Source organism: Nuphar pumila, chromosome 9 (genome assembly GCF_984573655.1).
Source record: "Nuphar pumila chromosome 9, dmNupPumi1.hap1.1, whole genome shotgun sequence".
Lineage (NCBI taxonomy): Eukaryota > Viridiplantae > Streptophyta > Magnoliopsida > Nymphaeales > Nymphaeaceae > Nuphar > Nuphar pumila.
The window spans coordinates 124,286,209-124,303,729 of NC_143257.1; the positions used below are offsets into that span (position 1 = coordinate 124,286,209).

A 17,521-nucleotide genomic window follows, 5' to 3' on the forward strand; every position below is an offset into this window, starting at 1 on the left:
TCAAAATTCATTAGAAATTAGGCAACTTTGTTAGCCGTTGCGTATACAAAATGAATTTCAAACCCGCATACACAGATTTGAATATTTAAACTCCTGAATTTATTGATGGCAGCACTGCATAACTAACCATGAGAAAAGAATGGCTTCTGTGCTGGAGTGTTCTGTTTATAAATTATTTCATATATTGAGGCATTCTATGGTCAAATCCATGTTGTGGAAGCAGTCTTCAGAACCTTTTTCTGTATCTTGAAATTTTCTTCAATGTGCATTGAAGAGAAGCGTCATCGGTTCCAAGTGCTTTTGGCTAACAAGCACATATTATTTCTTATTCAACAGGCTATTATTAGAGAATTTATTACATCAAGTGTTCAAATATCCTATGCTTACTGCTCAGGACATGTTCTTTTTTGTTCACATTATAGAAAATGAACGTTATTTCATTTTTTTCATCATTCCAAGGTTGCTTTTGGAAGGGACTTTCGCCGGAACATGGCCAGAGATAAACCCAGCAAGCAGGAAGTCCTATTCTGATAATAGGAAGTTGAATCCTTACTAGATACAGTGTAAGAACATTATACATTTTTAGGATGGTGTACAATTCAACGATTTTGTGCTCACTGCTCAGGACATGTACTTTTTTTTGTTCACATTATTTCATTTTTTTCATCATTCCAAGGTTGCTTTTGGAAGTGACTTTTGCCAGAACATGGCCGGAGATAAAGCAGGCTAGCAGGAAGTCCTATTCTGATAACAGAAAGTTGAATCCTTACTAGATACAGTGTAAGAACATGATACATTTTTTGGATGGTGTACAAAGTTTTTCTTACTCTAGGAAAAAACCCAGATGGGGAATCAGAATTTTCCTATTTCAAGGATTGAAGATACACTAAATACAATACCATCAGTCATTGTTCTCAGCCTCGGAGACTCCATATGCTACTTCAATATAGAGCTTGATGGTTCTCATAGATAGACCAGGGAACCGGAGGTCGCCAGTCGGCCGCAAATCAATTTCAACAAAAGGCCAGTTCATGGCCTTAGCAGCTTTACATTCTTCACGCCCGTCTCTAATCACACAAAACTGGTTGTTTGGATTGTTGAAACGGGCTCTGATCCATGAGAAGCATTGAGCCTTCCCCACATCACAAGCACTGTAAACTGGGGAACAAAAGGAAAAAGTATATAAATCAAACATGAAACTGAAACATTTGCCCAAAATACAAGCTTATTAGAGCTTTTATTACATCAGAAGTCTTCAAAGATTCACTGCTCACTGCTCAGGACATGTTCTTTCTTTTTTGTTCACATTACAGAAAATGAACATTATTTCATTTTTTTCATCATTCCAAGGTTGCTTTTGAAGTGACTTTCAACTAGAATGGAACTTGCTTCTGAATTTAAGGACACTAACCTGCATGATACTTGATAGATTTTTTTATTTATTACTTGAAGAAACTAAATCTAGGATCGAAGACCCGGTCTCACTGGGTCAGCCTGTTGACCCATTGGCGTAAAACTCCAATGCTAGGACCATCGCCCCCACAGCCTATGCTGGGTTATCGGCTTGCCCTGCTTCCTAGATTATGAATATATGCATGATGAGGGCAACCTGAATACATGATACAGTTCTGGAACTATGTCCAAACTGACAACATATATAGCTGTGTGGTGCGAGGTACAAAAAAGCTTACCCTCAAAAGTAGGCAAAACTAACTAGAGGAAACCATACTATGACAAGCACAGCCACTTAGTGTCAAGAAAAGAAACAAATTCATTTTGCAAGACAAACATGACTTACAGAACACAAATGGCCATGTAAAAGAGTAGTTCTCTATTGGTAACTGAGCATATCTATTAGCTATAACACGGTATTGGTACGCGAGCTTCCTTTTGTTGGCATCATCATAAGAACCACCAAGGCCGTCCTTGTTGAAATCATAACCTGACAAATCCTTACCATCATCATACTCAAACAATCAAGATACGGCTCATCAGAGTCCTCCATCTGCTTCAGCACTTGTCAAAACAACTCATGAACTAATTCATATAAAATAAGAACTTGTTTATAGAAACCTCAAAGAAATAATTACACAAACTAGGAAAAAACAATTTACCTGTTGATGAAGGAAGAGACTATCACAGACTTGCAGAATGTGCTTTGCCCAACATTTACCAAGTTCTCTTCCTTTTTTAATGTCTTTTGAACCATTAAAAGCCTCTCCATATGTCCCATTCAGCAAAGACATGAGTAATATAAGAGTCTCATCCATGTCCCATACGTACACAGTCATTTTCTGATCCACCAAACCATTCATCTTCATAGAAGAACATCTGTTATCATTTAGACCATGACAAGGAAGAGAGTATTGCTCTTTACTGCAGTGTGCCGCAGCTATATGCTCATGCATGCCCTACAACAAGGATGTGCTAATGTACACTATAAAATCAGGATCAGATCTAGGAAAAGATGAAATCAGGCTTCAACATATTTAAAAGAATTATGCAGTAAATCCCCATAGATACTTAACCTGCATAGTATTCCATCACTACTAGCAGATCAAACGAGATAGTCACTTCGATGCAAAACCGTCTCATGCCAGAATCAGATACACTAAAACTTAGATGTCCTTGAGCTAAGTTCCAGATGGTCAACATCAACTTTAAACATGAACACAATTAATAGAAATGGTAATCTTCCTATCCTGCTAGATGGAAAAACCAATGTTGCCAGTGTCATTGCGAATCTGCCTAAATAGGCTGATTCGTCTCATACCCGCAAAAAATTGATATGAAAGTGAGTTGATTCAGATTATTTTTAAATAAATTTTAAAAATTGTTTAAAATAATTTATTAATATTCTTAATATTTTTAATGTTTTCTTGACATGTATCATCTGCTGGTTAAAAATTGGCCTACTCAGCCTGTTTCGCTTCAGAATCCTAATTGGCCAATTCACTGAATCGATCAGGGTCCATACGAGTCTGACATCATTAGGAAATACCAACCTTGAAACCTAAAATAAAAGACAATCTACACAATTTTAAAATTCAAGGATCACATGGACACATCACAACCGGCACTCTTTCATCCTTCACATGATAATCTATTCTTCATAAAGAAGACATTTAGAAATGCAACCACAAAAATGTAAGCAATATATACATTCAGATGCTACTAATCCTTCTGTTGGAATCACAAACAACAGCTTTAATAAAAGCTTCTTTGTACACAATAAAAAATGGCAATTGTTGATGACTCTGGACAATAACCCAATGTTTAGGCATCTAGTATAGAAAATAACCTCAAAGATTATATTAATTCTATTCACAGCTAAAGCTTATCTAAAATAATTTCGATAGCAGCAAACTTTCAAATCAAAAGTGAAAAATGAAAACAACCATAAAATCAAACCAAAAGGAAAATTATAAAAGACACCAACTGAAGCGACACACAACAGACCCACTCAGACAAAACCCAGAAGTAAAACAACATATAATTCACAATTAGAAGGTAGAATGAGTGAGGAAAAGAGTAAAAAAAGTAAAAAAGATTAAATAAAAATAAATGAAACTGAGAAACAGTCGATAGTTCCATACTGACCAACAACATGACCATCATCAAAGCATATTATTGGTTTAACCATTATCAAGAGTAGGGGTGGCAAAACCTGACACGACCCACCAACCCGCCTCTTAGGCGGGTTCCAGTTTGGAAAAAAGGAACCCATTACCAGCCTAACCCGTTTATTAAACGGGTCGGGTTCGTGTTAGGGGTATGCCAACCCGGCTGACCAGTTTAATAAACGGGTTAGGCGGGTGGGTCAACCCTCCAACCCGACCCGCCAGCGGGCCAACCCGACCCATCAACCTGACCCGCCAACCCGACCCGTCTACCTGCCAACCTGACCCACGAACCTGCGAACCCGTTTACCCGACCCAACCCAACCCATTTATTAAACGGGCCGGGTTCGGGTTGAGGTATGCTGACCCGCCAACCCGTCGGGTCGACCCGACAACCCGTCGGGTCGACCCGACAACCGACACGATTGCCACCCCTAATCAAGTGGGCATCTTCTATTAAAGGACAAATAGCAAAATCCCAACAAAAAAAATCCCAAGTCTTAACTATGATAGATAGTTCTATGCCGTTGCATCCATCTATGAGACAGAAACTTCAATAATCAAAATCCAAGATCAAAACCAATTCTCATATAAAATATCAGATAAAAGTATGTAATTTCCAACATGAAGACCACGAACCATCATTCAGAAAAAAAAAACAAGAGATAATAAAAAAGGGAAAAGAAAGAGCAAGAATTAACCATGTCTTTCCCATCTTTATTCATCTTCTCAACCTAAATAGAAACATAGCTTTCTTAGATGTCATCGGTTGAGAGAGACTCAATAATGAACTAATCAACCAAAAAACGAAGTTGGGTGGTCGAAATTACTTAGAAATTTTACATCTGGCATAGAGATTTGAGCCATTTCTTCTTAAGCTTGAACACCCAATTTCTACAAAAACGGAAGCTGCGTCGGAGATCGGATCCACGGTTACCACCGGGCAGATCATTCTCTACGAATCCCTTCTCTAGGGCTCCATCGATGATATCCGCGAAGCTGTCCTCCTTCGCTGTGGCGTTGCTCCTGGTGTCCGCTAATCCTTACCTTCTTCTTCTTCACAGGCTTAAGGATCTTAATGATGCAACACTCGTTCTTCACAGGCCTGCGAGCAGCGGAGCGGCGAGCGGTGCTGGACGAATCGATGGAGGATGTGATGGCGGAGGATGAATCGACGATCGGCACCATCGTCGGGGCCGACCGATATCCGCCAGAAACATCACTGCCGCCCTCCACCGCTACCCCTCTGGCGGCTACACAGGAGAGGGAGAGAGAGTGTCGGGCGTGCGACATGGTTCGGCGCGCCTGTCGAGAAATTTTTGTTCCTTTCGTTTCAGTTATTTTTTAACATAACAGGTAAGGGTGGAACGAAAATAACATACGTATAAGAACGTGGTGGACGCGCATAAAAATCGTCGTTCTTTGCGTAATTTTCGTTCGAATCACGCTGAGAACAGCGCATCAACCATGATACGAGGGAACAGAAAGAGACAGAAAGTTCTGACAGTGGGAGCGTGACAAAAGTTTTTATCGGCAATTTCTCATTTTTCAAAAACTTGCAAGAAATTGAAAAAAAATCATAAATCTTGCATTTTTTCGGCAAAATCTCAGCAATAAAAAATTAATTAAAAATATACAAAATTAATTTTTATAAGAAAATATTAATAAAAAATATTTAAAAATAAAAATATAAGTTTTTTTTGCAAAAAATAGCCATTTAAAAAGTAAATATCGTGTTTAAATCATGATATTTATGTTTTTTCATAAATCCCATGATATTTTGAAAATTCTCGCGAGAAATTGCCGTTTTAAACTTTCAGGCAATTTCTCACGATATTATCGCAAGATTTTCATAAATCTCGCTATATTTGTCGCACTGAATGGGAGAATCCCTTTCACCCTTTCCAAAACCAGAAACTTGTCACGAGGTTATCCTTGTCTAAACACTCGTGCAAAGCCTCATCAATGTGTGTCTTTTAACCGTTAACAGTAGAAAAGCTAACGCCTGTTAACCTCAAGGTCTGATTGGCAAAGCTTAATAAAAAGGCTGGGACCAATTTGCAAAATAGTATAAGGCAGAGACTATTTTGCTTATATGGCAATGGCCAATTTGCAGAAAACCTTATATATAGGATTCTTCTATATGGTGGAATTGTAGTGGTGCACACTTGATCTACGTATAGCTAAGCTCCAAAGCAAAATCTAACTGTTGGATCATGCTTAGCATATTATATTTATTATTTTCATGAGTTAAAGTTAACTCAAGTATGATGTTTTATATTATTTTTAAACTATCTTTATTTTCATGAAATGTGAGTCGTTGATTTTGGCCATCTCAAAAATAAAATCTTATGGCATATTAAACATGATAAAACCTTTTAATATTCTTATAAACACGTGTGCTGTTAAATTTACCATTGTAGTATATCTGTATGGTATCATGGTACATAACCACCATTTATTTTCACACACACACACACAGATATATATATATATATATATATATATAAACCCTTATTTTCATGTATAAATTGGGTGAAACAAACGAAGCCTTGAGGTCCGCATACCCACCAGGGAACACTCAATTTCGACCTTCCAGTATGAGAAGCCCTGTGGGTTTGGAACTCGTGACATCCGGTCAGTTTAGCCCTTGTAGGCACTTTGCTTCAATTTTTACCATGTAGAAACATTTGATCTTCATAAGACTCAAGACTCCTATCAAGATTCTGTTTAAGAACCCTATAAATGGATCTAATGTAACATTTAAAAATGAACTTGGATGAGTTGAAGTATTGAGCCAATCACAACTTTTGTTTTTTTTTTTGAAAGAAGATCCAATCACAACTTCAGATTCAAGTGGTTTTGCTAGTGAATTGCTCCAAATTGGCAAACCTAGCAAGAAAAAGGGAGGCGGGGATAATTTCACAAGTAACTGCCTTATTTATCTGATATTTAGAGAAGCGGCCCTACTTATTGGTTATTGCTTTTAACAGCATGCTTTTTTTTTAATGCATTGCAAATGGTGATGTGGGAGCCACCATGTGGGGCTAGGCTGTTGGTATGGTTTATAACTGGTAAGGGTTAGCCTAACCCCAGCTTTCTTTGTTGAAAAAAACAAAAATAAATTTTAAGGAGAGTTTAGTATTTTTTTTTCAATCCGAGATATTTTAATATCTTTATAAGCAAGCAGAAAGATAACCCTTCTGTGATTCGAACCAGGGACATGTTACGACGTGCTGCTTAACCATCCAACTATCCATTCTGGCCCCTTTAAGACCAAATAGTATAAAATGTAATAACTGATAATCTCGGTGGTTTTTCGTTAATAGCAGACAAGAACTGCAGGTTTTTGTAAATTCAAAAAGTAAAATAAAAAATTAAAATGATGATTTTGGAACACTTGGTTGTTAATAGGGCTTCAAATTAGTTTGACACAGTTGGATCCAGACCCCGATCCAGGTCCTACTTAAAGGGGTAAGACCATTTTGTTTTTTAAAAAAAATACATGTTATAAGTTTTGGACCCAATTGGGATCTCCTGTTAAATTTTGTAAATGGTTTTTTTATTGGAAAAAGTATATAAGAAAAATGTTATGCTGTTATATTTTTTTAACGATTTTTTTATTCGAAAAAGTATGTAACGAAAGATGTAATGGATGGAGATGTGGGGTATCGATCCCCGTACCTCTCAAATGTTAAGCGGGCGCTCTACCATCTGAGCTACACCAAGGGCCTAGGGGTGTCAACAGGTCGGGTTTGGTTTGGATCCAGGTAGAACCATACCCAGACCTGATTTGAGATGATGGTACCAGGTCGGACCCGAGTTCAATCTGTTTCACTATAAGAGAAATCCTATAATGATTTTGTGAACTAGATCCGGACTATACACTGTAAAATAATATTTTGTTATCTTTTTACATTGAAAATTTATGGATCTCAGTCAAAACTTGGGTTGGGCCTGTGTCTGTTATGAAATTTTACAAACCATACCTGGCTCCATATATTAATCAGACCCGCAGGGTCCAACACAAATTTTAATTTGACCTTATTTATCACCAAACCTTGATATGGTACGGGTCAGGTTCGGGTCAAACCTGACCCATTGACACTCCTAGCTACTCCCATAGTGACAAATATATTGAGATTTATTTAAATCTCGTGATAATATTGCGAGAAATTACTTGAACATTTTAAATGTTATTTTGTGATGTATTCAAAATATCATGAGTTTTTGTCAAAACATAAATATCGCAATTTAAACACGGTTTTTATGTTTTTAAGGGCTATTTATCATGAAGAAATAGTGTGAATTTTATTTTTAAATAATTTTATTTATATTTTCTTATAAAAAAATAAATTTTATATTTTAAATGTATTTTAATTGTTTTTTAAAAAAATGTGAGATTTTCAAAAAAAATCCTCGCAAGTTTTTGGCTGCTCATATTTTGCGGTTTTTAATTTAGTCAATGATATTTTGGAAATAACGCCGATGTTTGAAACATGCTTTAAACGGTAAAATATCCTGATAGTATTTAAAAAATCATGATATCTGTGTTTTTTTATCTAATGGAGCTGGGGTTAAGCGGACGCATCAGTTATTATTCAATCGTACCACTGGGGTTTTGAACCTGTAACGTTCCACCACACGGAGACGTGCACTGATAGCTCCTATCAGCCACGCTGAGACCCCGTTGGTGTGTTTTAACTTTTGTTACATGTCTTTATCTGATGATATTTTCGATAAAAAATCAGCAGAAATAAAAATTTAAAATTATCATGAGAAATTGATTTTGATATTTCACCATTTTACTGTTTTGTACTATACACAACAAACCATACATGAAATTTGATTTAAAAAAAATACAAGCCTAACAAATTAAAAATACAACACAAATACACACATTGTTAGTGCTTGATCTTCTCGACCGCATGTACTGTCTACTAGAAATCACTTGTTTTTCAACATTTTCTAGATTTTTATATTAAACCTATGGATATGATCTACATGATCTTTTAATTAAGGACATGTTTCGGATCGTCCAATTATATTGCATAAGCAGGATTTAAAAAGCTTTAAAATCGGTCGACAATGCAACACAATTTCACGATTGAACAAAATCATGTCTTTATGTTGAAAATATTCGATTCAGCGTGATTCCTAATAAATAAAGTAAACCATGTTGAACACATTTGTTGATCAAATAAAGCTTGCAACCATGACTTTCTAAATATGTACCACAATGGAGGGCACTAAATATACAATTAAGCATAGTTCAAGAAAATAACCATTTTTTTGTGAGGGTCTGCCTAACCCCAGCTTGCCAATCAAAAATAATAATAATCATAAGAGTAATGGGTAGGTACTAAAGGATATGTGCTAAATGGGTTTTTAAAATCTTCGATTGTGTTGGGCATGGTCGACTGGATCATGTGTTTTCAATAAAAAATGATATTTGAAGCCATGAAAGTTGATAAAGATTTTGGACAGCTGATTTTTTGAACCTTATAAAAACCCACCCATGTGTCGGAATCTAATTCATATAAAATAAAGTAGATAGATTATATCTGTAAGGCCAGAATTTAAAAATAAAAATAAAGAAAACCTAAAAAAACACATTTAATACGTATCATTTTAGCATATTTTATTTAGCACCTAACCCAATACTTATAATCATTAGTTTTTTGGCGGACAAATATCTGGCCCTTATATATATATATATATATATATATATATATATATATATATATATATATATATAGAGAGAGAGAGAGAGAGAGAGAGAGAGAGAGAGAGAGTTGTTTAATGAATGATTTTGAAGAAGTTTCAAAACCAGTAAATAAAGAATAGTAACTCTACAGTCTACGGGAAGTTATGATAACATATTAAAGCCCAATAATAATGCACACCAGAGTTACCCCCACCCGTAAACATGTGTGGAAACCGACCCCCGCCATCTCACGTGGCCTCTGAACTGTCCCTTTACATGACAAATGTTTTAATTGGCTGCTGCATCAAATTACCAAAGTGGGCAAAGTTTTGTGCAATGTTGTCAGAATCGGATTTCGAACCGAATCGATTTTATTTAAAAAGCTCAAATTTTGATCTGAATCTAATTTAATTAGTCTTTTAAAACCAACTTTTAAAAGACCACAAACTTGAAGAACTTATAGCCGAATCCATAGGCCATCCCCTTCATTGAGGCTCTGTTTGGGAACTGGCATTGCAGAGGAAATTAGAGTGACGAGAATGGAAGTTGAGGCTGGATTTGTCCTGTGAGGATACAGTTGAAAATAACCCATCTTCACCCCCTTATATCCACTGTCAACACCATTCTCATCTCCCAAATCAAGGTTCCCAAACACCTGTGGAGGTAGATGACATTTAATTAAACCCTCATACAACTGATTCAGGCCGACAACACTAGTTTTGTGCCACTTCCATTAATAGAACATGCTTTTTCCATGCAAACTGCTGCAAGAAATTCACTAAACACGATGTGCCTTTGTCTATAACACAAGAGGTAGAATTTGAAGCATGGATCATAAATCTCACAATATGTCTGAATCATCTTTATCATTGGGCCCAAAGAGCCAAGGTGGGCAGCAAAATAGAGTCTTGACATCCCCCACAAACAAATTATCAATGTTAAGATGAAAATAGTAAGCATGGGCAGTTCGGTCAATACGAAGAACAAGGACACTAAGCTGAAGGCAGGCACAGCCCATTCAATAAATTCTTGTACTCTTCAAAACTGGGTCTTGGGTAAGTAGTAACCTCTCTCTCACACATCCACAGTCCCATAAATTCTTGTGATCCTGGCTGTCGTGTAAGCATTATCTCTCTCCCTCTCTCTCAAATGCGACCATATCAGCAATAAGAGAACAGCAACACAAAATACACCGAGTTGCTTTTGACGTCAAGAGTTAAGCCAATGACTGAGAAACTCCAATATATAAACAATAACAACAGATAATGAGAGCAGACAGCCAGACGGATGCATAGACAGAGATATATGGATACAGGTCACGCTTAAAAGAGAGAAGGAACCTCTCTCTCTCTCACTATGGCTGGCCCTCATACGATATGCCCATCACTCTGCACCGGTTCAGAGTAGCAACAACAATGGGAGTAACCGATAAATTGCTGAGAAGCTTCTTGGGCAGTAACAAAAAGGAGAAAGATAAGGAGAGTAAGAAGGAACAGAAGGAAAAGCAGAACCAAACTTTCTCTTCAGCTGAAGAGAAATCTGTTTCAACCTCAAATCGACCTCTTTCAAAAGAGAAACGCAGATGGAGCTTCGGGAGATCTGTCCAAAAGCATTCAAGTTCACGCAATTCTGTCACCGCCAATTCCGACACCACCACATTCGGCTCCATTACATACCTTTGTGAATCTGAAAATGAACAAAAGAAGCATGAAGTTGCTGTTGCTGCAGTGACATCTGCAGCTGCCGATGCTGTTATCAGGCTTACCGCCATGGAACGCGAAGAGACTGCAGCTTAAGAATTTGCTGCCATTAAGATCCAAGCTGCATAAATTGTCAGGCATTTTCAGAAACACATCATTTTTGCCGTACCTTCATTTATCTATGCACCAATGTGTATGGTGTAAGCTGCAAGCCTGAAGGAAGCTTAGGACTATCAATGGGTGTGTTGAGAAATAAGAGTAACAAAAATATTCTGGACCTATCCCGTATGTGATGAGAGTCTTACCTGTAGTTCTGTAAATACAAAAATTACTGCTGTAGTGATGAAATTTCTTACATTCAACAGTTTTTTAAGAAAATTTGGATATCTCCAAATGTGCAAAATTTTAAGGAACACTAATTGCCAATTTAACAAATGGATTCAATAATAGATTCTAACTGTTGATGTGTATAAACAAACAAAAAGTTTGTAAAGAGTCACGCAATTAGAAATAATAGGCTGTGTTATTTGGATGCATAGTGACAAAAAGTAAAAAAAACAGCAAAATCTCAGCAGCCAAAAACTCGCAAAAAATACAATTTTTTTGTAAATCATGCATTTTCGGCAAAATCTTGGTAATAAAAATTAAATTAAAAATGTATAAAATAAATTTGTATAAACAACTAAAAATAATCTGACAAAAAAAGTGTGAGAAATTACCATTTTTAATTTCAAACTATATTTTCATAAATCTTGCGAGATTTGACACTATGTTGGATGAACACAATTCAAACCCCATCTGGTGGTGTAATTGCACAGTTTAAGTATATTATTAGGGAATTGGATGGAAATGTACTTGTTCGGTTCCTTAACACCACCACAAATGAAACCACTCAAAGTGTAATTGACATAGAAAGGGGTTACTAGAACATTTAGGGACGTTTGAAGATATCTATTAGCATATTATAAAAGCCCTATTGTGTATTAATGCTGGCCAACTCCTTTTGTTCACCAAGTTCTCCCTTAATATGCCACTAATTCCTGTTTTCTACATCGAGCATAAATCACCTAAAACTATGATTTTTGGAGGGTCAAAACAGTAACCTAAAGCAGGGGGAATGATCCCCCATTCTTTGCAAGTAATCTTATCCAATGTCATTAGTCCAATAAGACATCTAATAACATTTTTGTGTAGATCGTTTAGATAGTTAATGAAATTAACTCATCAGATTAATGAAAATCTCGAGCCCAGTATACTTTTTGGAGCTTAAAACTTGGTCACGCGGGCAACCTTGACTTTGCAGGTTTAAAACCCAATGGTATAGTTGTATAACGGGTAAGCAGAAATAAGCCACTCGAATTGAATTTTTTATGAATTTGCACTAACATCGTTTCAACAATCCCAACTCATAACAATATATATTTTCTCGCAGACAAATTCCATTTTCATAACCATTAAACTAAAAAATTGATCCGTCCTTCCGAAAACTATTTCCTCCAACTGCCTAACTCCAGCTAGACTTTAAAAAACAAAAAGTTGCTTTACTTTCAAATGAATTTCTGCTAATTACAAAAACACCGGAGTTCATGAAGTTGATGAAGATGTCTAACATATACCTGAAAAGATATGGACCCTAATTAATCATCTTAATTAAACACCCTTCTTTAATATATCCGATGACATACTTTAGATACCAAAATTCAAACCAAGTTCATGAACCCACACTACTATCAAGCTTTGTCTCCTTTAGGGGTGTCAACAGGTCGGACCCCTGCCAAAATGGGTGGCTGGGTGCACACCGAGATCTGAATAAGAGGTGGCAATCGAGTTTGGATCTGAGAAACATTGAATCTTTCAAAGGAAAAATCATACACGGATCCTATAAGGATTGCATAAACGAGACCCAATTCATATCCAGTAAAATAACATTTTAAAGTTTTTTTTTTACAAAATTGCAGATCTTAATCAGCACTTGGGTTAGACCCAGATTTGGTTTAAAATTTTATAAACCATATTCGACCCATATTCGCCAATATTCGAAGAGTCTTGACTGTTGCGACTATTAAAGGATGGAAAATAAGGCAACTCGATGTTAAAAATGTTTTTCTTCATGATAACTTGAATGAAAATGTTTTTACGAGGCAACCCAGGGATACGAAAATCCTAAACTTCTTAGCCATGTATGCAAATTAAAAAGGGCACTCTATGGGCTTAAAGAACCCTCTCAGGTCTGGTTTGATCGTTTGAAAGACTTTCTAATGGATTTTGGTTTTATATGCAGTATTGCTAACCCATCCATGTTTGTGTGACACCCTGATTTTATTAATTTATGTCGATGACATGGTTCTCACAGGGACTCATGGAAAGCTTATGAACAGTTTCATCAGTCAACTAAAAAATGAATTTGCTATAAAAGATTTAGGCAAACTTCATTACTTTTTAGGCATAAAAGTGTTTTTTTCAGGTGGGATGTTTCTGAGTGCTCAAGACATACTCCAAATGTTAAATTGCAAGCCCATTGCCACTCCTATGGTTTCAAAATAGCGACTATGATAATAAGACCTTATGTGGATTCAACCCAGTCTCGAAGCCTCGTGGGAGCCTTATAATACCTGACTATCACAAGGCCTGAATCATCCTTCAATGTAAACTTTGTTAGTCAATTTATGCAACAGCCCACTATTGGATATGACAAGTCTTAAAAGTAATTATGAGATATAACAAGGGGTCTAGAGATTTTGAAATTCAAATTTTATTCCAAAGTACATTGGATTTGTATGCCTTCTCCGACTCTTATTGGGCATGGTGCCCCGACTCCAAAAGATCAACCGCTGGTTTTTGCACTTTTTTAATAGCAATTGTATATCTTGGAGTGTTAAAAAATAATATTGATCTCGTTCATCCAAAGAGATATTGGAATTCTTCTAATTTCATCATTTTGTCTTACTAGCACGATGGATATTTTATAAGGTTATTTGCAATTTGGTCCCCCGCCTTACAGCCGATTCATAAAATGTAATTGGTTTGCAAATTGGAGTCCTGGAGTTAGTGTAGAAGGACAAACCTCTATATTGGTTTTCTAATTACGGCAAAGATACATGAAATGTAATTGTTCTTGTAACCTGTAGGGGTCTGCCTAACCCAGCATGGTAATCCAAAAACAGAAAAGAAAATTGGTCCTCTTGTAAGGGAAGAACCATCAATTTGTCTGTCTTTTAACCGTTAACAGTAGAAAAGCTAACGCCTGTTAACCTCAAGGTCTGATTTGCAAAGCTTAATAAAAGGGCAGCGACCAATTTGCAAAATAGCATAACTATTTTGCAAATCTATTATAAGGCAAAGACCAATTTGCAGAAAACCTTATATATAGGATTCTTCTATATGGTGGTATTGTAGTGGTGCACACTTGATTTACGTATAGCTAAGCTCCAAAGCAAAATCTAACTGTTGGATCATGCTTAGCATATTATATTTATTATTTTCATGTGTTAAAGTTGGCTCAAGTATGATGTTTTATACTATTTTTAAAGTATCCTTATTTTCATGAATTGTGAGCCATTGATTTTGATCATCTCAAAAATATAATCTTATGGTATATTAAACATGCTAAAACCTTTTAATATTCTTATAAACACGTGTTGTTAAATTTACAATATATATATATATATATATATATATATATATATATATATATATATATATATATGTGTGTGTGTGTGTGTGTGTGTGTGTGTGTGTGTGTGTGTGATGTTGGTACACAATGTGCTATTTATAAAGAGTTGAGCATCAATAATACTTTTCATATTTTTTTTTTAATGACAAGGAACCCTCGCCAAGACCCAGGTTACTTAACAGGCCCACCCCCTGCGAGGTAAACCCCGGGTGGGGTCATCTACACCCAATCCCTTAAGGAGCCCACCAGTTAAAGGCACCCGCCTAATTAATGTAGTCATATTGGTTGTGATTGTCATGTTTTTATTATAAGCATCTAAACACCTAAAAATGGCAAGTTTGGTTAAGGTAGTATAGCTCCATTAATTTGGGATGCAAACAGGTTAGAGATGGCTCATTTCATTCAGGTCACATCTTGCACAAATTAAGTCCAATTCTAGATCCAGAAGTCGCCTAAATCTCATAATTGAGTTACAGTTCTGGATCTAATATGAGTTTTTGTGGCAATGGATCTGTTGAAAATACTACAAGAAAAATGTTAATTTGCTGAGAAAAGTAGTCATCGCTAAAATTAAAATTTGCTGCAGATTTAGCGATGCAAACATTCTGTCTCATACTCCATCGCTAATTAGCGATGAAAAAGTTTCGTGTCAAACTGCAATGCAACGTAGCGACGGATTAGCGACATAAGTTTTTCGTCGCTACGGAAGTCACTACTTAGCGACGGAGTTTGAGACAAAATATTTTCGTTGCTAATCTGTCATTATTTTTTAATATAAGCTCGTCTAAGTTGTGACATTCTCTCTCCTCTCTCTCTGATTTCCCCCAAATCGAACCCTAACCCTCCCGTCTCTGTCGATCCTCATGTCCGACCACCACCGCCCCTTTTTCGACAGCTCCACCGGTGCCTCCTCGTCGGGCGACCGACCCCGTTCGGTCACCTCACCCCTCAGGTGATCCCTCTCTCCCTTTGCGTTATATCCTTGTTATATTTTTTTTCATCTTGGGTCCAACAGGGGCCATCGGCCCTTGCCTCCTCTTTTTTAAGAGTCGCCCCTGCCCCCCCCCCCCCCCCCTTTTTGTCTTGGTCCGGCAGGGGCCATCTGCCCCTGCCTCCTCTTTTTCAAGAACCGCAGGGGCCTTTGTCCCCTACACCCCCCACCCCTTTTTCATCTTGGTCTGGCAGGGGCCATCCGCCCCTCCCACCCCCCCCCCCCCACACACACACACACACCTTTTTTTTTCGTCTTGGTCCGACAGGGGCCATCGGCCCCTACCTCCTCCTTTTCAAGAGCCGCAGGAGCCTTTGGCCCCTGCCCCCCACCCCTTTTTTCGTTTTGGTCTGGCAGGAGCCATCGACCCCCTGCCTCCTCCTTTTCAAGAGCAACAGGGGCCTTTAGCCCCCCCCCATTTTTTTTCTTGGTCGTATATAATTGTGCTTTGCAGGTGCGTAACTGAGCTAATTGCGCGATGCTTAGTGCTAAGCATCACATGCAGCTAAAAATGAAATGCAAAAAAACGTAAAAAAAAATGCAAAGGCAATAGCATGCAAATCGAGTAAATACCCATGGTGAGTAAGTGATGCAAGCGTATCACAGGTTATTTAATTTCTTGGATGCAACAATTTTCTGTTCACACACTCACTTAGTTGTGGATCTCTAGGACTGCTTTGATGGAATTCGGAGATCATGCTGAGCATGATTTTAATGTATGAAAATACAAGTGCTCTTATTTTTGGAGTTTGGATTTCATGCTACTCATGGTAGTAGTTAGTGAGATATTGGAGTGTGTTTGTTGCAAGTACATGTTTGACATTGTTTTGATATGATTGATTTAAATGTATTGCAATGTTTGATGTAACTGTATCCATGCTTGCATGCAGTTATTTTTAATTTGATTATGCCTTTCATGTGAAATTATATCATGAAAACATGCTTCAAATGAATGTATCATGTTATGAATGAGTTTACACATGAAAATGAATGATAAGTTATCAATGCTTCAAATATGCTTCAAATGAATGGTTTTGCATAAGAAAATATTAAGCTATCAATGCATGCATTATTGTTCTTGTGATTGAATGACATCATATATATATATATATATATATATATGTGTGTGTGTGTGTGATATATATCAAATCATTACATCTACCACAAATGCATGATAAGTTTGATATTTTATTTATCATTGCATTCTTTTAATTTTTTTAACTGGTTAGGATAATATATGTAACATCATAGGACAAAATGACTGCAAATCGTGAATGGATGTACCGTAAGATAGTTGACAATGGAGTATCGCTTGAATATATGGATGATGTTGACAGTTTTATTGAATTTGCAATAGCAAGTGTCAGTATAGTAGATCTCATAGATCGAATCAGGTGTCCCTGCACGATGTATAAAAATAATCGATTTGTAGAACCTCATGACATTAGACATCACCTATACAGGAAGGATTTTATGAGTGATTATCAGAAATGGATGCTTCAAGGTGAATAATTTATAAATAATTTTGACGCACGGGTGAATGTGGTGCATGATAATCCATATGTGGATTTGATATTTGATACCACAAGACGAGAGTTGGGTTCTGTTATGGATCTTATTGATGTACCAACTGGGTTATGCTATGAATTCTATTGATGCCGCAAGACCAGAACTGTCTAAACTATACTCCTAGTATGATCAGTTACAGAAAGACAAGATTGCTGAAGAGGGTGATTACTATCAATCAGATGATATGTATGACTTCTCTTATGGTCACGATGTCGCACATGGTATGCATGTCATATCTTCATTGTCTGATGACACACATAT

At 36.8% G+C, this 17,521-nt stretch overlaps 1 long non-coding RNA gene across 1 annotated transcript; it reads right to left on the reverse strand.

The window, feature by feature from the left end:
• Positions 1–756: 756 nt before the first annotated feature.
• On the reverse strand, positions 757–3,690 carry LOC149829261 (uncharacterized). Its single transcript, XR_016434218.1, has 2 exons — positions 1,799–3,690; positions 757–1,158 (listed from the first exon to the last, which is right to left on the reverse strand). It is a non-coding gene; the product is annotated as an uncharacterized LOC149829261 (long non-coding RNA).
• Between the last annotated feature and the right edge of the window lie 13,831 nt (positions 3,691–17,521).